The sequence below is a fragment of the Chiloscyllium plagiosum genome, chromosome 31 (genome assembly GCF_004010195.1).
Source record: "Chiloscyllium plagiosum isolate BGI_BamShark_2017 chromosome 31, ASM401019v2, whole genome shotgun sequence".
Classification (NCBI taxonomy): domain Eukaryota; kingdom Metazoa; phylum Chordata; class Chondrichthyes; order Orectolobiformes; family Hemiscylliidae; genus Chiloscyllium; species Chiloscyllium plagiosum.
The window spans coordinates 104,519-130,295 of record NC_057740.1 but is presented as its reverse complement, the minus strand read 5'-3'; the positions used below and the strand labels follow the sequence as shown (position 1 = coordinate 130,295).

General features: G+C 44.7%; 1 protein-coding gene across 1 annotated transcript in view; it reads left to right on the top strand.

Moving 5' to 3' along the window:
• Positions 1-302: 302 nt before the first annotated feature.
• Positions 303-25,777, top strand: part of plppr3a (phospholipid phosphatase related 3a) — a 129,981-nt gene continuing 104,506 nt past the window's right edge. Inside the window, exon 1 of the mRNA XM_043720758.1 lies at positions 303-757. The gene's annotated coding sequence lies outside the window, so the exon portion shown is untranslated. The remainder of the gene's footprint in view (positions 758-25,777) is intronic.

The window sequence follows — 25,777 nt, the reverse complement described above, 5'->3', positions numbered from 1 at the left end:
TCATTTCCACCACATTTCCTCCTCCTTTCCCCTCACCCTACCCTCATTTGTCCCTCACTCCTTCCTCATTACCCCCTCACTCCCTCCCTCCCTCCCTCCCCATTTCTCCCTCTCCCCTGTCGGATGTTGTTCCATAACACTCCAGTGATCCATTTGTTAAACCTTACGGAAATACAAGTTGCGATCCTGAAATCATTGATGCAAAAGGGTTTTTATTTCCCTCTGGTTCTTCTCCCCCAGCCTGCAGGATACCCGCGGGTGGGTGGTGCTGAAAGGGGCTGTCCCTTTAAGGGGTTGTTTAATTTTCAAGGACGTTCATGAGCGAACAGGCTCTCCTTGTGTGGGGTCGGGGGAGCGGGCTGCCGGCCCTGATTGTGCTGGGGGAGCTGTTGGATGGACTGGGAGCTCTCCCTCTTTGTTTTGACTCCAGCTCTGAGCTCTCTCTATGGTAACCAGCTGACTCTTGCTGGACAGTTACCTTGAGCCAGAGTCATTCATTGCTTGCCCGGGAGAGGGTCTCTGAGACCACCCCCCACCCCGCCTTTCCTGCCTTGGAGATGGAGAATACACCCCCCTGCAGCCCCGCCTCTGGTCCCGGACACAGGCGGCCGTGAACAGAATCCCCTCCTTCCCCAGTCCGGCTGCCTTTTCACTTCCAACATCTGCCTGCTCCCCCTCCCTCCGAGAGATTCACATCCAGGCAGACTGCAGCGAGCGAGCTCTCTCCCTCTCCTCCCCAGCTCTGCGGTAACAAAAGGTGAGCAGCATGGATTTCTCTCTCTCTCAACAAAATAAACCGTTTTTGAATGGACTGGGCAGCAACAAGCGCCTTGGCTGCGGGAGAGGATTTGAATTGAATTGCTTTTGTATCGGCGCTGGCGGTTGTGCTGTCAAGGACACCCCCTCCCATTATTTGTGAACAGAAACATTAATCTGATCGAAAAGTGAGAGGGGACACCGTTCCTAAATGGACAGAGAGTTGAGAGCTGCGTTCTCTCACTCTGGATTTGCATACCTGCCTACCCCTTTTATACCCCTCATTTCTGCCATGTGTTGACTGCATAGTTAAAGCACACACACACACACAGTTTTCCATTTGTGTGTGTCTATGCGGATTGCGGTTTCCGTCAGGCACTGACTTCTCAAGATTATAGGGACATACTTACATTCTGTTGCCAGACAGTGGTGGGGGTGAGCCGGAATTTGAGGTGTGAGGTATTTATTTATGTGCGACAAACAACATTTTATTTGTAATAATTTTAAACGATGTGCAGTTGTGTCTGAACTACGATTGCAGCAGTGAGGTGAATGACCCCTTTAAGTGCTATTTTTCGTGTTCACAGTTCACAAGGGACTCTGTGATGTGCAGGACACCCCGGTGTCCACACTCGGAGTAGGGGTATGTGTGACCTTTCCAGACAGCTCCTGGACTCTCGACTTGAACCTGGAGGGTGAGACCTCCATTGATGCAACAGTGGCTCAGTGCCAGCGCACACTCCCTCCCCCAACCTGAGGGCCAAGGGTTTGCAAATGTGATGCTACAAAAAAAACTTTTCCCACTTTGTGAGTAGTCTAGACTACACTGTCTGGCAATGTGGTTTCATGAAGGCATTCGAGACGGCTTTTTATTATTTGAAGAGCATCAATGTGCAAGGGAATGGAGGAAAAGAGCAAGAAATTGGCAGTAAATATTGATGCATGTATAAAGGACATGATGGGTTGAATGGCCTCCTGCGCTGTTACGTTTCTGTGATTTTAATCCATTCATTGGAATTTAGGACTTTGGGCGGCATGGTGGACCAATGGTTAGCACAGTTGTTTTATGGTGCTAGGGATTCAGGTTCAATTCCACCCTCGGCTCATTGTCTGTGTAGAGTTTACACGTTCTCCCCATGTCTGGGTGAGTCCAGAGATGTGCAGGTTAGGTGGATTAGCCATGGGAAATGTGGGATTATGGGGATAGGATAGGGTGAGTGGCTGGATCTGGGTAGGATGCTCTTTGGAGGGTCGGTGTAGACTGGATGATCTGTTTCCGCATTTTAGGGATTCAATGATTATCTCGGCTGTGCAGTACAAAGGACTGCTCCATTGTCAATGGTGCTTTTCGGTGAGATGTTAAACAAGGCCATGCCTATACTTGCAGAGCCAAGGTAATTTGAAGAAATCCTTTCAACACGTGATCATTGGGCCCAAGAATGGAGGATTTTCCTTTGCTGCCTCATCCAATATTTACCCCTCAATGTTAGTTCCTATCTCCTTTCTGTTTGTGGGATTTTACTATAGTGACTTCATTTCATTGACAGTAAAGTGCTTTGTCACATGCTGTAGTCATACATATAAATATAATCTTTTCTTTCATATCCACAGCACTTTATTAAGGCATCAGCTGAGGTCAGGGCATTTAGATCTCAGGATTCAGACTTCAACTTGCAGCATCAATATGGACTTCAGTAAAGCATTCGACTGGGTTCCTTGTGGTAGCCTGGTTAGATCACATGGAATACAAGGAGAACTAGCCATTTGGGTACAGAACTAGTTTGAAGGTAGAAGACAGAAGGTGGTGGTGGAGGGTTGCTTTTCAGTCTGGAGGCCTGTGACCAGCAGAGTGCCACAAGAATGGGTGCTGGGTCCACTACGTTTTGTCATTTGTATAAATGATTTGGATGTGAACATAGGTACAATTGGTAAGTTTGCAGATGACACCAAATTGGAGATGTGGTAGACAGCAAAGAAGGTTACCTCAGAGTACAGCAGGATCTTAATCAGATAGGCCAATAGGCCAAGGAGTGACAGATGGAATTTAATTTAGATAAATGTGAGGTGCTGCATTTTGGAAAGGCAAATAGGTGCAGGACTTAGACACTTAATGGTAAGGTCCTGGAGAATATTGCTGAACAAAGAGACCTTGGAGTGCAGGTTCATAGTTCCTTGAAAGTGGAGTCGCAGGCAGATAGGATATTGAAGAAGGCACTTGATTTGCTTGCCTTTATTGGTCACTGCATTGAGTATAAGAGTTGGGTGATCATATTGTGGCATTAAATAGGCCACTTTTGGAATATTGTGTGCAATTCTGATCTCCCTGCTATAGAAAGGATGTTGTGAAACTAGAAAGGGTTCAGAAAAGATTTACAAGGATGTTGCCAGGGTTGGAGTGTTTGATCTCTATCGAGAGGCTGAACAAATTGTGGCTATTTGCCCTGGAATGTCAGAGGCTAAGGGATGACCTTGTAAAGGTTTTAAAATCATGAGGGGTATGGATAGGGTAAATAGGTAAATCTTCCCTGGGGTGGGCGAGTTCAAAACTAAACAGTGTGGGTTTAAGGTGAGAGGGGAAAGATTTCAAAGGGACCTAAGGAGCAACTCAAAGGATGGTACATGTATGGAATGAGCTGCCAGCGGAAGTGGTGGAGGTGGGTACAATTATATCATTTAAAAGGCATATAGATGGGGCTATGAATAGGAAGGGTTTAGAAGCTGATGGGCCATATGCTGCCAAATGGGAATAGATAATTTTAGGATATCTGGTTGGCATGAACAAGTTGGACCAAAGGGTCTGTTTTCAGGCTGTACATCTCTGTGACTCTATGGCTCTATCTCACTTCAAACTGAGTTATTTATCAATTGATTCAATATCTAATGTAGCCAGGTCAGCAGCACAGATTTTGAAATGACTCCTGCAAACTGATTAGGTAATGTTGATCCAAATGCTTGCAAAGAATGGCCAGTGCTCTGGTAGTACAAACGCTGGAAGGTGTCTGAGGGGAGTGGGGCGTAGATTCCTTCATTACAAAAGCATTTGCAATTCAAAAGTACTCAACTGGCTTCAAAACCCAAGGAGCTGTGTAAATATGTTTCCTTTGCCTCTTTAATGGTGTTTGCAAGATCATTAACTATGCTCAGTCTTCTAGTTATGCAAGCTAATTAATTTATAATGCTTGTTTCCATTGTAAGGTTTAAAACAAATGAATTGTACAAAGTGATGTTCTTGTTCATGTTTTGCTGATGTTGCTGTCTTTCCACTCTATACCTTCTGCTACTACTTGATTCTCAAATCAATCAGTTAAACTTATTCTCATTTTGCTCCAGTCTATTTCTGAATTCAGGCTCCATTTCAGGCTGGTTCACTGGGTTATTGAATGGCTGCTTGCTATGAAAATCTGGAATCAAATATTGTCAAGGCACTTGCTATGTGGTGTGTGTTCTGCCTGAATGCAATGAATTCAGACAGTCTTGGTCCCTGTGGACACAGATTCACAGAAACAAAGCTGCCACTGAGTTGGCAAACGTTTGCAAAAAGGATTAATGTGGGATCTGAAGGGGAAGCTGTGTGGAATGAAGGGAGATTCACCAACCTGGTGTCGGCTGCCTGATGTTAAATTGTCTTTTACATCCATGGCATCCCTTAGCCCAATCAGAGCAAATTCCACAAAAGAACTTCCCCCTTGATGTATTGATGGACACAAAATATTGCTCGCTCACAAAATAGTTTCTGATGAACCTGTATCTTGGCTTGTTCCCTTTCTACAGGAGAGGGGCTTTCCTGCCACTGCTACATGTTCAATAAGAATTGTATTGTGGACGCTGATCCGACCTGGCTGTGGTCTGTGCTTATTGCACATCAGCTTTGCAGCCTTCTCCTGTCACTCACACAATGACTGGAGAGTTCTTGGCCATTCAGGTAGCTTTGAAGGAAAACATATTGATTGAGAAAGTTTTCTTAAACACATTTCTCACCTTCCAAACCCATAATACTATGACAGTCCCAGTCTATATTTGGAAAGTTAAAGTCCTTTACTATTAAAACCTGATTATTCCTACAGCTATCTGCAATCTCTCTACATATTTGCGCCTCAATTTCCTGCTGACTATTGGGGGGGAGGGATGGGGAGGGGTGGGGTGGGGTGGTGCCTATAATATAATCCCATCAAAGTGATCACCCCTCACTCATCTCTCACTTTTACCCATGTGGCCTCACTGATGATCCCCCCAGGAATATCCTGTCTACACTAAGCCCAAAAAAGCTGCCTTCCCAATTTCAGCTCTCTTGCTTTTGTTTTTCTGACTTCGGGTGGTGGGATAGAGCTGGCTAAGAGCTGGGAGATCACTAGTTGCAACTATTACTGAATCTGGGATCTAACCGTCAGAGATCTATCATATGAGGCTGAACATATGTAAATACAACTTGACGGTATTTCAAATACCTTTAAAATGCGTTCACCAATTGTTCTGATCTTTTTGAGGAAATCCTAGCAGATAGAGGACAATTCAAAAGGCATTGGGGCTAAATCAAACAGAGAAAGAAGGAATGTGTATCTATAAAGCACAACTTCTGAATGTCCCAAAATACTTTACAGCCACTCAAGTATTTTTGAGGTGGAGTCACTGTTGAGAAAAACGCAGAAGCCAAATTGTACCCAGTAAGATCCCACAGACCATATGACTGGAGGATCTGCTTTGGAGATACTGGCTGGTGCATGAGTATTGGCTAGAACACCAGGAATGGGATTTGAAACCACAATTATCTAAATCAAATGCCACCAAACTGACTGCTTAAAGCATCAAAATCTTTTTGCATTACTTCTGTGAAATAAATGTGAGCTGGGTGCAGAGGGAAAATACCATGGTTGTAGCATAAATCACATTGTAGTTCCTACAAAATAGCCAAACTGGATATTAGAAAAGAGAAAGAAGAAGCAGTTATGTGAAAATGAATCTCCTTGACCTTAAAGGACCAGGGACAATTACCTCAAGGGCTTCCCTCCAAACCACACAGTATTTTAACGTTTGTCATTGTCACTAGGTCAAAATCCTGGCATTTTCTGTCTAACAGCATTGTGGGAGTACCGTCACCATGTGGACTGAAGCAGCTCATGAATGTGGTGTCCAAGCTCTCCCCAGCAAACCTAAGGTGGGATCCTAAGCAGGAGTGAGACAGGAGAGAAGGTTAAGGCTGATACAGAAGTTAAAGAGGGCAAGTCAAACAGACAAGGTAGACAAAAGAGCTCAGCAGAGATTGAAGGAAAACTGACAAATTAAACTGCATTTAGTTCAGTGTAGGAGGCCTGTGAGGTAAGGCAGATGAACTCAGGGCATGGAGAGAAACATGGGTTTGGTATATCATAGCTATTACAGAAACACAGCTGAGAGAGAGAGAGAGAGAGAGAGAGAGACAGGCCTGGCAGCTCAATGTTCTGTGGTACAGATTCTCTTGGAAGGATAGAAGGAGAGGCAAGAGAGGAGGGGAATGGCATTTTTGATTAGGGAAAAAGTCATAGTCGTACTTAGAATATTCCTGGGGAATCATCCAGTGAAGTCAAATGGGTGAAAGTGTGAAATAATAAGGGAGTGATCACTTTGATTGCATTGTTCTATGATGCCCCCCCCACCACCTCAGTAGTCAGCAGGAAATTGAGGAGCAAATATGTATGGTGATTGCAGATAGCTGTAAGAATGATAGAATTATAATAGTAGGGGATTCTAACTTTCCAAACATAGACTGGGACTGCTATTGTGTTAAGGGCTTGGATGGGGAGATTTTTAAGTGTGTTTAAGAAAATATTTTCAGTCAATATGCAGATAGCCGTGCGAGAAAAGGGAAAACCCGACCTCCTCTTGGGGATTAAGACAGGGCAAGCGACTTGAGGTGAGAGTGGGGGAGCACTTTGGGACCCGTGACCATAATTCTATTATTTTTAATATCTTTATGGAAAAGGATGGACCTGGTCCAGAAATTAAAGTTCTAACTTGGGGCAAGGCCAATTTTGATGACATTAGACAGGAACTTTCAAAAGCTGATTGGGGGAGGCTGTTCACAGGTAAAGGGATGTCTGGCAAGTGGGAAAGCTTTCAAAAGGGAGATAACAAGAGCTCCAGGACAGCAAGTTCCTCTTAGTATAAAGGGCAAGACTGACAGGAGTAAGAAACAATGGATGACGAGAGATATTAAGGATCTGATCAAAAACAAGGGGCACATGTCAGGTACAGACAGCTGGGATAAGTGAATCCCTTGAGGAGTATTGGGAAGTAGGAGTACACTTGGGAGACAAATCAGGAAGGCAAAATGAGAACATAAGATAGCTTTGGCAGAGAAGGTTAAGGAGAATCCAAAAGAGATTTTACAAGTATGTTAAGGGCAAAATAATAACTAGGGAGAGAATAGACCCCCCATCAATGAGGCCATCAATGCATGGCTCCATTGGAGATGGGTGAGATTTTAAATGAATATTTCACATCCGTATTTACTGTGGAGAAAGACATGGAAGCGAGGGAACTCAGAAATAGATAGTAAAGTCTTGGAAAGAGTCCACATTACAGTAGAGGGGGTGCTGGAGGTCTTAAAATGCATAAAGGTAGTTACATCGCCTGGACTTAATCAAGTGTATTCCAGGACATTGTGAGAAGCTAAGGAAGAAATTGCGGGGCCCTTAGCAGAGATATTTGTATCATTGACAGCCACAGGTGAGGTGCCAGAAGACTGGAGGTGGCTACGTTTGTGCCATTATGTAAGAAAGGCTGCAAGGAAAAGCCAAGGAAGTACAGACAAGTGAGCCTGATCGCAGTGGTGGGTAAGTTGTTGGAGGGAATTCTGAGAGCCAGGATTTGCATGTGTTTGGAAAGGCAAGATTCATTATGCATAGTCAACATGGCTGTATGCATGTGAAATTGTGTTTCACAAACTTGACTGAGTTTTTTTTTGAAGAGGTGGCCAAGAAGATAGATGAAGACAGAGCAATAGATAGTGTCTACATGGACTTTAGCAAGGCCTTCGACAAGGTCCAGCATAATAGAAAAGATTTGTAGTTCGGGTCTCGTTGTTATGGTTCTGTTCGCCGAGCTGGGAATTTGTGTTGCAGACGTTTCATCCCCTGTCTAGGTGACATCCTCAGCGCTTGGGAGCCTCCTGTGAAGTGTTTCTGTGATCTTTCCTCCGGCATTTATAGTGGTTTGAATCTGCCTCTTCCGGTTGTCAGTTCCAGCTGTCCATAGCAGTGGTCAGTATATTGGGTCCAGGTCGATGTGCTTATTAATTGAATCTGTGGATGAGTGCCATGCCTCTAGGAATTCCCTGGCTGTTCAGGGAATTCCTAGAGGCATGGCTCTCATCCACAGATTCAATCAATAAGCACATCGACCTGGACCCAATATACCGACCACTGCAATGGACAGCTGGAACTGACAACCGGAAGAGGCAGATTCAAACCACTATAAATGCCGGAGGAAAGATCACAGAAACACTTCACAGGAGGCTCCCAAGCGCTGAGGATGTCACCTAGACAGGGGACGAAACGTCTGCAACACAAATTCCCAGCTCGGCGAACAGAACCACAACAACTAGTTAGTAAGGTTAAATCACATGGTATCCAGGAAAAGCTAGCCAATTGGATACAAAATTGGCTTGATTGTAGGAGACAATGGATGGTGGTGGAAGTTTGTTGTTCAGACTAGAGGCCAGTGACCAGCGGTATGCCGCAAGGATCAGTGTTTGGTCCACTGTTGTCATTTATAGAGATCTTTGGACGAGCATGTAGGAGGCATGGCTGGTAAGTTTTTGGATGACACCAAAATTAGTGGTATAGTGGACAGTGAAAAAGGTTATCTAAGAATACAACGGGATCTTGATCAACTGGACCAGTTGGCCAAGGAATGGCCAATGGAGTTTATTGCCTACATTGATCAGAGAATTGAGTACAGAAGTTGAGATGTCATGTTATGGCTGGACAAGACATTTGGAGGGAAGTGAGGCTACGTTTGGCATACTGCATATAATACTGGTCACCCTGCTATAGCAAGGATGTGATTAAACTGGAGAGGGTGGAAAAAAGATTTACAAGGACGTTACTGAGACTGGAGGGTTTGAGATATAAGGAGGGACTGGATAGGCTGGGACATTTTTCCCTGGAGCATCAGAAACTGAAGGGTGACCTTAAAGAGGTTTATAAAATCATGAGGGGCATAGATAAGGTGAACAGCCAAGGACTTTTCCCCAGGATGGGGAAGTCCAAAATTAGAGGTCATAGGGTTACGGTGGGAGCTGAAAGATTTAAAGGTGCCTGAGGGGCAATATTTTTACACATTGGTGCATGTATGGAATGAGCTGCCAGGAGAGGTAGCAGAGGCGAGTAAAATTTACAGCACTTCAAGGACATTTTGTCAGGTACATGGATAAGGCAGGCTTACAGGAATATGTGCCAAATGTAGGCAAATGGGACTAGTTCAGTTAAGGAAATCTGGTCAGCATGGACAAGTTGGGCCGAAGGGTCTGTTTCCGTGGTGTATGATTCTATGACTAAGGAATGATAATAAATCCAACCCTACCAGTGATGCCCACATCCTGAGAATGAATGAAGAATACAATGCTGCAGTCTAACTTGGAGGTCAGGATCTTTTATGTAGAATATTAATGGATCCTTTATAGTACGCACAATTGCAGATTAAGCTGACATTTACACTAAAGAAGTAAATCACCCATAGGCTGAAGTATTGCTAGCTGTTTTCCTCCCTGCAATTCCTGACTGTACTGCACTCAAAACTCATCAGAACTTGGCTAACACTCAAGTCCCTGACTCAAACGTTTATGCTCCACTTTATATTCCAGAGATTTAAAAACTTCATGCATGCTGAGCCTGTAGGGCAATACTGAGCGAGAGCTGCATTATCAGCGATATGGTCAGTTGGACGGCATAATAAATTGACATCCTATCTGCTCTTTTCAGCGGACAAGCAAGTATGGAAAGGCACTGTTTAATGCACAATTTGCACTTATAAGCTGTGTGCACCTTTTGTCATTGGTCAGATAAAGCAGCACTTTGCATTGAGCTTGTGCTGTAATTGGCTCACACACAAAGTTAATAATTGCAACATTGTTAACTGGAGCCATATTGAGAAACCACATAGCTGAAGATCGTGAGACTTGTTCACATTCTATTCTCTAATTTTAAAAGTGCCTGATTCAATTGAGTAAAGACTTCTGGATAATTGGGAAGTAATTGAATTAATTGTTTTTCCCCACTTGTGGATCAGGATCTGTTCATCTGGCCTAGGGTTGACTGCTGATGGATTGATACTGAACCTTGCTTTGAATTATCAACCATTTCACAAGAGTGAACAATTGGCAGAGTGGCTTTTCATTAAGATTGTTATCCTTTCAGATGTTACTGGAGCCTCCCCATCTTCACTGCACAAAAAATACATTCAAAACTGTGTGGAGTTCATTACATTTTACAGGAGGGGTTCAGTTTGACAGAATTCCGAATTGTGCTGCTGTCTCTTGCTCCTCTTCTTGTGTCTGTCAGTGTGGCTATGACAAAGTGGGGTGGGGGTAGGGGAGAGTGTAGTTTTAGATTAGATTAGATTAGATTAGATTACTTACAGTGTGGAAACAGGCACTTCGGCCCAACAAGTCCACACCGACCCGCCACCCACCCATACCCCTACATTTACCCCTTATCACCTAACACTACAGGCAATTTAGCATGGCCAATTCACCTGACCTGCACATCTTTGGACTGTGGGAGGAAACCGGAGCACCCGGAGGAAACCCACGCAGACACGGGGAGAACGTGCAAACTCCACACAGTCAGTCGCCTGAGTCGGGAATTGAACCCGGGTCTCTGGCGCTGTGAGGCAGCAGTGCTAACCACTGTGCCACCGTGCCGCCAGTTCATTTACTGGGTTCGTAATGAACCACCTGCAGAACTGACCTGTTAAGGAACAGAGGCGGCTTGGCAAGTGAGGGAGTAAGCAAGTGTGGAACAACTGAGAGTGAGGGAATATAATCATAGAATCCCTACACTGTAGAAACAGAGCATTCAGCCCAATAGTCCACACTGTCTCTCTGTAGAGCATCCCACCCAGACTCAACTCCCACCCCCCCTACCCTGTAACCCTGCATTTCCCCAATCTTCATATCCTTGGACACTACAGGCAGTTTAGCATGGCCAATCCACCTAGCCCACGCATGTTTGGACTTTGTGGGAGGAAACCCACGCAGACATGGGGAGAACGTGCAAACTCCACACAGACAGTCGCCTGAGGCTAGAATTGAACCTGTGTCCCTGGCACTGTGAGGCAGCAGTGCTACCCATTGCTAAGAGGGTAAATGGCCAGTGACAGTGAAAAATATTGAATGCCACATCTTAGAGTAAATGGTTGATTACTTCAATCCAGTTTTAGGTCACAGAGTCATAGAGATGTACAAATCTATGCCCCTCATGATCTTATATACCTCCATAAGGTCATCCCTCAGCCTCAGATGCTCCAGGGAAAACAGTCCCAGTCCCAGCGCAGGCTAGGTGAATTAGATTACTTACAGCATGGAAACAGGCCCTTCGGCCCAAGAAGTCCACACCAACCCTCCGAAGAGCAACCCACCCAGACCCATTCCCCTACATTTACCCCTTCACCTAACACTACGGGCAATTTAATACAGCCAATTCACCCAATCTGCACATTTTTGGACTGTGGGAGTAAACTAGAGCAAACGCATGCAGACACGGGGAGAATATGCAAACTCCACACAGACAGTTGCCTGAGGCGGGAATTGAACGGGTCTCTGGCACTGTGAGGCAGCAGTGCTAACCACTGTACCACCGTGCCCCCACGCCATGCTAAATTGTCTGCAGTGTCCAAGGATATGAAGATTGGGGGGAATTGGTCAGGATAAATTGTCCATCGTGTTCAGGGATGTTTAGGTTAGGTCAGGGGAAATGTAGAGTAATGGGTTTGAGTGGGATACTCTTCAAAGGGCTGGTGTGGACTTGTTGGGCAGAAGGGCCTAATTCTGCAGTATAGGAATTCCAATTCTAATTCAAATTGCAGCACCTCGCATTTATCTAAAATAAACTTCATCTGCCATGCCTCAGTCCATTTACCCATCTGATCAAGATCCTGTTGTAATCTGAGGTAACCTTCGCTGTCCACGACATCTCCAATTTTGGTGTCATCTGCAAATTTACTAACTATACGTTCTATGTTCGCATCCAAATCATTTATATAAATAACAAAAAGTACTAAGAAGTATTAATGAAAGCAAGCTCATAATTCAGTTATGAGTTGGCCATTACACCTGATGAAGGATCTTGAGAGTGGGGATCTCTTTTTGTTCTATATGGCTCTCTCTACATGTTCCAAACAGCACTTGGGTGTCACATTACTCCATAACTTGTTATTGCAGAGAGCTATACAACACTGAAATGGGCCCTTTGGTCTAGCTCGTCTATGCTAGCCAGGTCTCCCGGACTAAACTAACCCCATTTTCCTGCATTTGGCCCATATCCCTCTGGGCCTTTCCTACTCATGTACCTGTCCAAATGTCTTTTCAATGTTGTACTGTACCAACATCTACCACTTCCTTTTGGTGTTAAGTCCACATGCGAACCACCCTTTATATGGAACAAGTTGCTCTTCAGGTCACTGTAAATGAATCCCAGTCTCCTGATAATGCACAAACTGAGTTAAAGCCCTGTCTGCCATACAGTATCTTGACTCTATTGTATTGTCATGCATAATGGTCCTGAGGAATGGGCAAAAACCACAGGAGATGTGGTGTGGGATGGAAGAGATTACAATTCTGGGATTAATGGCAAGGTTATATTGAGATTGAAATAAACCTATCTACGTCACTGCTGTTGTAGGTTTGGAGATAATAGATGAACTAGGCAGTATGTTTGGAGTTGGTGTGAGCTCATGGGGGTATGCAGATTGATGGTAGGCCAGGGAATTCAGTGATAATTTACTGTTTCAGTTTATTTGGAGACCTAATAGATAGTGATGCAAATAGCATTGGTTCAATTCCCATAATGGCTGTGGTCACCATGAAGGATTTTCCTTCTCAATTTCTCCCCTTAGCTGAGGCATTGTGACCCTCAGGTTAAACCATCACCAATCATCTCTCTGTCTCTCTAACAGAACAGGACTGTGATCTGGTGACACTATGGTAACTTCACCTTAATCATATGCTAGAGGTCTAGATGGTACAGAATTTGTAAGGAGCATCCAGGATGGTTTTTATAGAGCAGTATGTAAATAGTCCAACTTGGGAAGGGGCCATACTGGACCTGGTGTTGGGGAATGAGCCCGGCCAGGTGGTTGAAGTTTCAGGAGAGGATTACTTTGGAAATCGCAATCACAGTTCCGTAGGTTTTAGAATACTCATATACAAAGACGAGAGTGGTCCTAAAGGAAGAGTGCTAAAGTGGGGGATGGCTAACAATAACAAAATTAAGTAGGAGGTGGGGAATGTGGATTGGGAACAGCTTTTTGAAGGTAAATCCTCATTTGATATCTGGGAGACTTCTAAAGAGCAATTGATTAGAGTGCAGGACAGACATATTCCTGTGAAAATGTGGGATAGAAATAGCAAGATTAGGGAACCATTGATGAGAGGTGAAATTGTGAGACTAGCTAAGAGGAAAAAGGAAACATAACCTTTTCGAGGTGACTAAAAACTGACAAAGCTTTGGAAGAATATCAGGAAAATAGGACTGATCTGAAATGAGGAATTATTTAAAAGTCATTTGGATGTGTACATGAATAGCAAGGAATTGGAGAGATATGGGCCAAGTGGTGGCAAATACGACTAGGTTAAGTTTGGATATCCGATTGGCATGGACAAGGTGGACCGAAGGGTTTGATTCCGTGTTGCATATCTCAATGACTTTATGGCTCTGCCGGAGGGCTAAAAGGAATCATAAAATATCTTTAGCAAACAGGGTTAAGGAAAACCACAAAGCCTTTTATTCATATATAAGGAGCAAGAGGGTAACTAGAGAAAGCATTGGTCCACTCAAGGACAAAGGAGGAAAGTTATGCGTGGAGTCAGAGAAAATCGATGATACTCTTAATGAGTATTTTGCATCTGTATTCACCGAGGAGAGGGACATGATGGATGTTGAGGTTAGGGATAGATATTCAGCATAGGGAGGGAGGAATTATTGGGTAGACTAAAAGGCATTAAGCTGGACCAGTCCCCAGATCCGAATGGGATCTATCCCAGGTTACTAAGGAAAGCAAGAGAGGAAAAAGTGGGGCCGTAACAGATATCTTTGCAGCATCCTTGAACGTGGGTGAGGTCCCAGAGGACTGGAGAATTGCTAATGTTGTCACCTTGTCTAAAAAGGGTAGCAGGGCTAATCCAGGTAATTATAGATCAGTGAGCCTGAAGTCAGATCTGTATCCCTCTGCTCCCTGCCCATTCATGTATCTGTCCAGATACATCTTAAATGACGCTAAAATCATGAGGGGTATAGATAAGGTGAATGGAAGGTATATTTTTCCTGGGGTTGGATATTTCAAGACTAAGGGGCATATTTTTAAGGTGAGAGGAGAAAGATTTTAAAAAAGACACGAGGGGCAATTTATTTTACACAGACAGTGGTTTGTGTATCTAATGAGCTTCCAGAGGAAGTGGTGTATATGGGTACAGTTACAACATTTAAAACGCGTTTAGATAAATGCATGAATGTTTGGAGGGATATGAGCCTAGTTTAGTTTGGGATTATGGTCAGCATGGACTGGTTGGACTGAAGGGTCTGTTCCCCTGCTGTATGACTGACTCTATGATTTTAAGTCAGTGGTAAGGAAGCTTCAGGAGAAGATACTGAGGGATGGGTTCTGTTCCCATTTGGAAGAAGCTTGGCTTATCAGTGGTAGGCAACATAGTTTTGTGCAAGGAAGGTCACGTCTTACCAATTGAATAGAATTCTTTGAGGAAGTGACAAAGTTGATTGATGACGGGAGGGCTTTAGATGTCATATACATGGACTTCAGTAAGGTTCCCTGTGGTAGGCTGATGGAGAAAGTGAAGTCGCACGGGGTCCAGGGTGTACTAGCTAGATGGCTAGAGAACTGGCTGGGCAACAGGAGACAGGGAATAGTAGTGCAAGAAAGTTTCTCAAAATGGAGAACTGTTCCACAGGGATCTGTGTTGGGACCACTGTTGATCGTGATATATGTGAATGATTTGGAGGAAGGTATAGGTGGAGGATTAGCAAGTTTGCAGATGATGCTACGATTGATGGAGAAGTACAGACTGATGGGGACTGTCAGATAGTGCAGTAGAATATAGATAGATTGGAGAGTTAGGCAGAGAAATGGAAGATGGAGTTCAATCTGGGCAAATGTGAGGTGATGCATTTTGGAAGATCCAATTCAAAAGTGAACTGTATAGTAAATGGAAAAGCCCTGGGGAAAATTGATGTACAGGGAGATCTCGGTGTTCAGGTCCATTGTTCCCTGAAGGTGGCAATGTGGGTCAATAGAGTGGTCAAGAAGGAATATGGCATGCTTTCCTTCATCGGACAGGGTTGAGTACAAGTGTTGGCAGGTCATGTTACAGTTTTATTAGACTTTGGTTCAACCACATTTGGAATACTGCGTACAGTTCTGGTCATATTACTAACGATGTGGGTGCTTTGGAGATGGAGCAGAGGAGGTTCACCAAGAGGAGGTTGCCTGGTATGGAGGGTGCTAGCTATGAACAGGATTATTTTCAGTAGAAAGACAGAGGTTGAGGGGAGGCTTGATTGAGGTATACAAAATCATGAGAGGTATAGACAGGATGGATAGGAAGAAGCTTTTTCCAGAGTGGGGGACTCAATTACTAGGGGTCACAAGTTCAAAGTGAGAGGGGAAAAGATTAGGAGAGATATGCAAGGAAAGTTCTTTACGCAGAGGGTGGTGAGTGCCTGGAATGCATTGCCATAGGAGGTGGTAGAGACAGGCACATTGCATCATTTAAGATGTATCTAGACAGATACATGAATGGGCAGGGAGCAGAGGGATGGAGATCCTTAGAAAATAGGTGACAGGTTTAGATCAAGGATCTGGATCAGTGCAGGCCTGGAGGGCCGAAGGGCCTGTTCCTGTGCTGTAATGTTCTTTGTTCTTTGTTCATAGTCTTGAGGATAGCTGTAGATGGCAACAATATGATGTACAATAAAAATAATTGCATGTACGTACATCCAGATTCAGCTGCTGATGGCCTGAGTTACCACATTTAATGCATCGATGGAATATGTTGCATTCCGAACTCTTAGAACAATTTAATTCTACATGAACTGATGGAGTTAGTTCCACCTTCCAGTCACCTGTCATTCTGAACTGGGTAGAAATGAATTTCACTTGCACATTTGAAGCAGAGAGACTAATGAGGCAGAACATCACTGCGTCAAACATTCCTTCATTAACTCATTGGCCATGCGAAGCACACGAGCTGGTAGCTGCTTGCCGTTGTTATTTTCGTGCTGAGTTGCTGCTCTGATACTCAGAGGATTAGATGGAAAAGCCTTGGGGCCATGACTGTCAAAGGGCTGTGCCCAAACAATGTGAACTGTGTGAAATTCTCACATACACATGGACACAGGTACACACAGACGCGCACACAGACACCCACACACACCCTTATAGACACACACACTCCCACACTCACATATGCACCCCCTCACAGACTTAAGACACTCTGCACTCACTACACACACACACACTTTCTCACACTAACAACCTCCACCCCAGATAGACACACACACAGACAGACAAAGATCCACATGCACACATATATTTTGTGGGGTGAATTTGTACTTGCAGAGTTACATTGTAGTTTGCTCAAAAACTGCATGCATTCATGTAGAACTCTGAGCTCAAAAACTGCATGAATTTATGTAAAACTCTGTTACCTCACTTTTTAGATTAGAATCAGTCTAAACGACATGGCATAGACAGAGAACACAGGGGGCCAACACCTTCAACATATTATCTTGCTATCACCATTGTTAACAGCTAACCCGAGAATGCAACTTTAAAAAAAAGGTTTTGTGATTTACACATGAAAGAAGCGAAACTATCACTGTATTCTAACAGATGAAAGGCTTAACAGACAATCAATTTTTCAATGTATAATTTCAGTTACATCACACTGTAAATTTTTGCTATAAATTCTGTGTTATGATTGAGTCCTCCAATATCACCTGATGAAGGAGCGTCGCTCCGAAAGCTAGTGTGCTTCCAATTAAACCTGTTGGACTATAACCTGGTGTTGTGTGATTTTTAAATTTGTACACCCCAGTCCAACACCGGCATCTCCAAATCATGTGTGAAATTGAACAGCCTTGCTTGCTGACTGTGTCTCTTCACGATGAAATCTGGAGATATGACTATTCATTATTTCAAGTTCAACCAGTCTGTGAAAGGGTGACCATTTGTAAATCACTAGTGCCAAGCCAATTATCACCCGATTCACCTCCTGGCAATGACCTCTTCAAAGTTTCAACTGTGAAATTGAACAGCCTTGCTTGCTGACTGTGTCTCTTCACGATGAAATCTGGAGGTATGACTATTCATTATTTCAAGTTCAACCAGTCTGTGAAAGGGTGACCATTTGTAAATCACTAGTGCCAAGCCAATTATCACCCGATTCACCTCCTGGCAATGACCTCTTCACTGGGTGCAAATTGAGGATAAAGTGGTTACTAGGAGCCTGTGTGTGCTCTCCTGGCCTCTCTTGGCTGACTTTTGCAGTGTTCCTGACAGGGCAAAGGGCAATCTGCTTCAAGCACAAGCATTTCAGTGATTCTGGCAAGTGCCTCCCAATTTCTTCACCTAGCCATGGCTTCAGTTTCCGAGGCTCCGAGCTCTGGAATTCCTGCTCTTTAATTCTCAATCTTCCTACCTCTCCACTTTCGGATGGTTATTGTCAGTCAGACTCTACAGGCAGGTGGGCCTCTTCTGTACTGGTATGACTCTATGATTTTAAGGAAACACGTTTACTGAGCAGCCTTTGCCAATATTATTTATTTCCTATCTTAAAGATACGTTTGTCAGGGTGGTGAGACTGACATGGTCTTCTTGCTCTGTGTTCCCATTTACCAAAAGACTGAATCCAATCATATCATAGAGATATATATCCAATCGTGTCATAGGACCTCTCCACCAGAGCATCCTCCGCCACTTTCATCACTTACAAACGGACCCCACCACCAGACACACCACCAACCTCCACATACAGTGCATCATCCTCCGCCATTACCTCCACCTACAAATAGACCCCATCTCCAGAGATACATTTCCCTCCCCTCCTCTATCAGCGTTTCGGAGAGACCATTCCTTCGGTGACTCCCTCGTCAGGTCCATGCCCCCAATCAGCCCATCATCCACTCCTAGCACCTTCCCCTGCCACTGCAGGATTTGCAGAACCTGCACCCACACCTCCCCAACCCCCCTCACCTCTGTCCAAGGCCACAAAGGATCCTTCCACATCCAACAGAAATGTACCTATACCTCTACCAATGTCATCTCCTGTATCCATTGCACCCGATGTGGTCTCCTCTACATCAAGGAGACAGGACACCAACTTGCGGATCATTTCAGAGAACATCTTTGGGACACCCACACTAACCAACCCCACAGTCCCATGGCTGAACATTTCAATTCCCACTCCCACTCCATCAAGGACATGCACGTCCTGGGCCTCCTCCATCACCAAACCCTTACCACCTGACATCAGGAGGAAGAACACCTCATATTCCGCCTTGGGACCCTACAACCACATGGGATCAATGTGGATTTCACCAGTTTCCTCAATTTCCCTCCTCCCACATTATCCCTATCCCAAGCCTCCAACTCAGCACTGCCCTCCTGACCATCACCTTTCCCATCTATCTGCTTCACCCTCCTCTCTGACCTATCACCTTCTCCCTCACCTTCATCTACCAATTGCATTCTTAGCTACCTTCCCCCTAGACCCACACTGCTCCCATTTATCTCTCAGCCCCCGGCCTACAAGCATCGTTATTGATAAAGAGCTTATACCTGAAACGTTGATTCTCCTCCTCCTTGGATGCTGCCTGACCTCCTGTGCTTTTCCAGCATCACACTCTTGATAGACATGTACAGCATGGAAACAGACTTTTAGGTCCAACATGTCCACACCAACCAGATATCCTAAACTAATCCAGTCCCATTTGCCAGCATTTGGCCCATATCTCTCTAACCCCTTCCTATTCATATCCCTATCCAGACATCTTTTAAATGTTATAATTATACCAGCCTCCACCACTTCCTCTGGCAGCCCACTCCATGCACGCACCACCCTGTGTGAAAAAGTTGCCCCTTACGTTCCTTTAAATCTTTTCCCTCTCACCTTAAACCTAAGCCCTCTAGTTTTGTTACCCTGAGAAAATGAACTTGGTGATTCAACCTATCCATGCCCCTCATGATTTTATAAACCTCTATAACGTCATCCCTCAGCCTCTGATGTTCCTGGAAAATAAGCCTCAGCCTTTTCAGCCTCTCCCTATTTCTTAAATCCTCCAACCCTGGCAACATCTTGTAAATCTTTTTTTGGACCTGTTCAAGTTGAATAATATTTTTCCTACTGCAGGGATACCAGATTGAATGCAGTATTCCAAAAGTGGCCTAACCAAAGTCCTGTACAACCTAACATGATCTCTCAACTCCTATACTCAATGCACTGATCAATAAAGATGAGTTCAGAACAATGAGCAATTTGCTCCCAACCCAAAGGTATTTCCTACATTATATCAGTGATTCAATTCTCTCCCTTGTTGGCTCCATGTTTTGAAGCTCCATGATCAGCCATCAATAAACACAACCTCTTTCCCTCTATATCGGGTCACCAATGGAAGATGCTCCTGTTCTTCTCTGAAAGTGTGCTGGGATCTTTCCCAGTCACAAAAACAACTTGAAATTGATGGAAGGCTGTGACTGTATTGACCTGGTCTTTAATGTGAATAATCAGTGTGCACTGGGAGCAACCAGAATTCTAACCAAATATCAATTGGCATCTGATAATCAGCCAGCTTTGGCCATGCCCAGTTGTGATTTTCTGGGAAAGTGTGACCTGTGAAGTAATGTTTGGCTGAAGTCTGCAGATTCTATCATCTGAAAATCTCCATCTCGTGTGTCACATCAATGGGCAGCACGGTGGCTCAGTGGTTAGCACTGCTGCCTCATTGTGTTCGATTCCTGGGTTCGATTCCATCCTCTGTGTGGAGTTTGCACACATTCTCCCTGTGTGTGGGGGGTTTCCTCTGGTTGCTCTGGTTTCCTCCCACAGTCCAAAAATGTGCAGGTTAGTTGGATTGGCTGTGTTAAATTGCCCATTGTGTGCAGGTCGATTGAGCATTCTTATGAAGGGCTTCTGCCCAAAATGTCAATTCTCCTGCTCCTTGGGTGCTACCTGACCGACTATGCTTTTCCAGCACCACACTTTTCAACTCTGATCTCCAGTATCTGCAGGCCTCACTTTCTCCCAGGTTAGGTTAGCCAGAGGAAATGCAGGGTTGCAGGAATGGGGTAAGTCTGGGTTGGGTGCTCTTCGGTGGTACGGTTTTGAATCGAATGGCCTGCTTCCACATTATTCTATGAACTATTCCTTATTCTTTTGTGCTAACACTTTAGACAGAAGTTGCATGCACCTCCTGTCTGCTTGGCTCCTGAATTTTGGCAGGGCAGTGTTCTATGTTATCAGGTTGTATGCAGAATCTTTGCTGAACCTCCCTCCAGGATGACTAATCATCTTGTATTGTGGGATTGTCCTTCAATTTGCGTCATTGTCCTGTGCTTCGAATGTCGGTTGCTCAAGATTTTGTTTGTTTCTTCTGGATTCTTTTAGATGGTGACTCACTCAGAGTCTGAGGCCCGGGTCAGGGGTGATGGGCAGAGGAGAGCCCATTGGGTATACTCAGCAAGCTCAGGGGGACAGTCTGAGTGGACAGGTTGGGTGTGAGTCCAGAAGGGAGTTCTGGCTTTGGCAGGCCTGTGAGGGTCGGAAACGTTTCATAGAATCCCTACAGTGTGGAAGCAGGTCATTCAGCCCATTGAGTCAACACTGTGCCTCGGAAGAGCATCCCGTCAAGATCCACCCCCTACAATATCCCTGTAACCCTGCATTTCCCATGGCTAACCCACCAGCCTGCACATCCCTGGATGCTATGGTTAATTTAGTATAGCCAATCCACCTGTGGGAGGAAACCCATGCAGACAGGGGGAAAACATGCAAACTCCGAAACAGACAGTCACCCGAGGCTGGAATCGAACCTGGGTCCCTGGTGCTATGAGGCAGCAGCGCTGACCCCTGAACCATTGTGCCACCCAACTTTCTGTCAGGCTTTGAAATGATGAGCTAATGACAAGTCCAAGGAGTGAGGGTTGGATTTGGCCTGACTGGGGATGACAGCAGACTGACAGCAGGGTAAAGCTTAGGTATCCAATGAGCAATATTCACCCCCTCCCCAAAATTTCTTCTGTTTTGACTTGGGCAGGTAGAGGGCATCTAAATTTAACATTCACCCAGAAGGTCACATTGTCTCCTGAAGGACTGCTCTCTCAGGCCTACATGAAAGTGCCAGTCTAATGTGTAATAGGAGCTACATTGATGGCCTTCTAGATCTGTGTGATCACCGGCAGTAACTGACACAGAGTTAATATCCGATATATCCTCTTCACTGTGCAGAGGGGGCAGCTTGCCTTTGATGTGGTTTGTCAGCTTGAAGCATGATTGGGTTTAATGTGGCAACACAATTACAACTGACCAAAATTGTAGGCTATCACTATAAAAACTGTCATCTAACGCTGTTCAGAGCATTTTGAGTACACAAGGTAATTGGACCTGAACAAGGTGCTATCTGTTTATTGAACATCTTGGTTCCTGCAGTCAGAATTGAGTCACGCACTGTGTAACCCAAAACCTCATCCAGCAGATTGAATATACAGGAGACTTGCACCTTCAGGTGTGAACCACTCAAATCAATGTCTGTTCCAGCTGGAGCACATCAAGTAAGGGAAGCAGCGATGGTACAAAAAACGATAAGAAATGGAAAACGGTTAAATGATTGCCTGATTTAAATGTGACAGATGAAGTGATGGAGACAATACTTCTTTTCTGTCTCCCTTGAAGGCTGGCTGAGTCATGTCTTGTTACGTTGAATATTGGGAAAATTATATTTGTTGTTTTGAGCTTTTGGATGGTTTTCGCAAGTGAACCCAAAGTGAAACTGGGAAATTATGTCTGAAGCAAATCCAAAGCCATCAGAGAATGCTGACTCAGGAGGGAGTTTGTTTTTGGAATGAGTTGCTGACTCTCCGATGAGAGGAGCTATATTAATGTGTGCACTGGATGTTCATTCCGAATACAATGGTGAAGAACATTGAGTTGTAAAAGAACCCGTGATGTAAATTTTTTAATCTCAGTCAGTGGCCCTGTGGTCAGTGGGGAGTGCATTGAGTTGTACTTTCACTTGTACCTCATCCATGCTGACCAGATATCCTAAATTAACCTCATCCTATTTGCCAGCATTTTGCCCATATCGCTCTAAACCTTCCTCTTCATATATCCATTTAGATGTCTTTTAATTGTCCAGCCTTAACTCCTTCCTGTAGCAGCTCATTCCATAAACGCACCATCCCCTGCGTGAAAAATCTGCCCCAAGGTCCCTTTTAAATCTTTCCCCTCTCCTTAAAGCTATGACCTCTACTTTTGGACTCCCCCACCCAGGAAAAAGACCTTGGCTATTCACCCTGTCCATGTGCCCCATGATTTCATTAGGTTGGGGCACATAGATGGGTGAAAAGCCTCAGCCTCTAACGTTCCAGGGAAAATAACCCCAGCCTACTCAGCCTCTGCCTTTCTCTCAAACCGTCCAACTCTGGCAACATCCTTATAAATCTTTTCTGAACCCTTTCAAGTTGAATATTCTTCCTATAGCAGTGAGAGCAGAATTGAGTGCAGTATTTCAAAAGTGGCCTCACCAATGTCCTGTAGCTGCAACATGACCTCACAACTCCTATACTCCAGTACTTGGCTCTCCTAGTCAACTAGACACTACTAAGAAAAAACAAAGAGCAAAGAAAATTTACAGCCCTGGAACAGGCGATTTGGCCCTCGAAGCCTGAGCCAATCCAAATCGACTGCCTAAACCTGTCGCCCAATTTTTAAGAATCTGTATCCCTCTGCTCCCCACCTACTCGTGCATCTGTCCAGATGCATCTACCATGCCTGCCTCTACCACCTCTGTTGGCAACGCATTCCAGACATCCACCACCCTCTGTGTAAAGTACTTGCCGTGTGTATCCCCTTGAAAGCATGACCTCTCATTATTGAATCCTTCACCCGGGGAAAAAGCTTGTCTCTGTCCACCCTGTCTATATCCTTCATGATTTTGTAAACCTCAATCAGGTCCCCCCTCTATCTCCTTTTTTCTAGTGAAAACAAACCTAACCTACTCATCCTCTCTTCATAGCTAGCACCTTCCATACCAGGCAACATCCTTGTAAACCTTCTCTGCACCCTCTCCAAAGCGTCCACATCCTTTGGTAATGTGGCGACCAGAACTATACACAGTATTCTAAAGGTGGTCGAACCAATGTCATGTATAATTTTAACATGACCTGCTAGCTCTTACACTCAATACCCCGTCTGATGAAGGCAAGCATACCATATGCCTACTTGTCCACTCTATCCACCTGTGCAGCAACCTTCAGGGTACAATGGACCTGCACTCCCAGATGTCTCTGCTCATCAACCTTTCCCAAGGCTCTTCCGTTTACTGTATAATTCGCTCTAGAATTGGACTTCCCAAAATGCATCACCTCACAGTTGGCTGGATTGAACTCCATCTGCCACTTCTCTGCCCAACTCACCAGTCTATCTATGTGCTCCTGTATTTCTGCAACTCCACCAATCTTTGTGTCATCTGCAAACTTGCTGATCATACCAACAGTGCCCTCCTCTAGATCATTTATGTATATCACAAACAACAGTGACCCCAATACTGACCCCTGTGGATCACCACTGGTCACCTTTCTCCATTTTGAGAAACTCCCTTCAACTACTACTCTCTGTCTCCTGTTGCTCAACGAGTTCTTTATCCACCTAGCTAGAACACTCTGCACAGCATGTGACTTCACCTTCTCTATTAGTTTATCATGGGGAACCTTATCAAATGCCTTACTAAAGTCCATGTGTATGACATCAACAACCCTTCCTTCATCTATCAACTTGGTCACTTCCTCAAAGAACTCTATTAAGCTAGTAAGCTACAATCTCCCCTGCAAAAAAAACATGTTGCCTATCTCTGATAAGCTCATTCTTTTCTGAATATAAATAGATCCTATCCCTCAGTACCTTCTCCAGCAGCTTTCCCGACACTGATGTCAGGCTCACTGGTCTGTAGTTACTCGGAATATCCCTACCACCCTTCTTGTACAGGGGGACAACATGAGCAACCCTCCAGTCCTCCAGCACCTCACCTGTATTTAAGATGTCACAAAGATGTCTGTCAGTGCCCCAGCTATTTCCTCTCTCACCTCCCTCAGCAACCTGGGATAGATCCCATCTGATCCTGGGGATTGGTCCACCTTAATAACCCCCAGCCTACCCAACACATCTTCCCTACTTATGTCAACGTGATCCAGACTATTCAAACTTCTATCTCTAATCTCAACATTCATTATGTCCCTCGCTTCAGTGAACACTGATGCAAAGTAATCATTCAGGACCTCACTCATTCTCTCAGGTTCTACACACAGCCTTCCTTCGATATCTTTTAGTGGACTAATCCTTTCTCTAATTGCCCGCTTACTTCTTATATACGAATAAAAGGCTTTGGGATTCTCCTTAATTCTGCCCATTAAAGCTATTTCATGACTGCTTTTTGCTCGTTTGATTCCTCGTTTAAGACTGGTCCTACTCTTCTGATATTCCTCCAGGGCCCGTTCTGTTCTTAGCTGCCTGGACCTTATGTATGCTTTTCTTTTCCTCCTGGCTATACGTACGATTTCTGTCATCTACGGTTCACAAATCTTGCCTTTCCTATCCTTTGCCTTCAACGGGACATGCCTATCCTGACTATCTTTAGCCTATTTTTGAAAGCCTCCCACATCTCAAATGTGGACTTCCCTACAAATAGCTGTGTCCAATCCACAAATCCCAGCTCCTACCTAATTTTGATATAATTGGCCTTGGCCCAGTTTAGTACTCATCCCTGAGAACCACTCTCATCTTTGACTATAAGTATTCTAAAACTTACAGAATTGTGGTCACTGTTCCCAAAGAAATCCCCCACGCAACTTTTACCACCTGTCCTGGTTCCTTCCCCAGTACCAGGTCCTTCACTTGTCGGCCTGTTGACAAACTGCTCTAGAAAACTCTCCTGACGCTTCTTACAAATTCTGCCCCATCCAGATCTCTGACACTAAGTGTATCCAAGTCAATGTTGGGAAAATTAAAATCTCCCATCACCACTACCCTATTGCTTCTTTTTCTTTCCATAATCTGTTTACTTATTTGTTCTTCTACCTCACGCTCACTGTTGGGAGGCCTGTATTACAGCCCCAACAATGTAACTGCACCCTGCTTATTTCTCAGCTCCACCCATAATGCCTCACTCCTCAAACCCCTCATAATGTCCTCCTTTAGCACAGCTGTGATCTCATCCCTGACCAGCAATGCAACTCCACTCCCCCCCCCCCCCCCCCCCCCCCCCCCCTTTCCTCCCCAGGATGTCCAAGAATGTAGGGAGGCTGTGAAGAAGGTAGCACTGACAGGGAATACTTGCGGACACAGAGATGGGTTCAAGTGCGTATACTTCAACGCAAGGAGTATCAGAAATAAGGTGGGTGAACTTAAGGCGTGGATAGGTACCTGGGACTACGATGTTGTGGCCATCACGGAAACATGGATAGAAGAGGGACAGGAATGGTTGTTGGAGGTTCCTGGTTACAGATGTTTCAGTAAGATTAGGGAGGGTGGGAAAAAAGGAGGGGG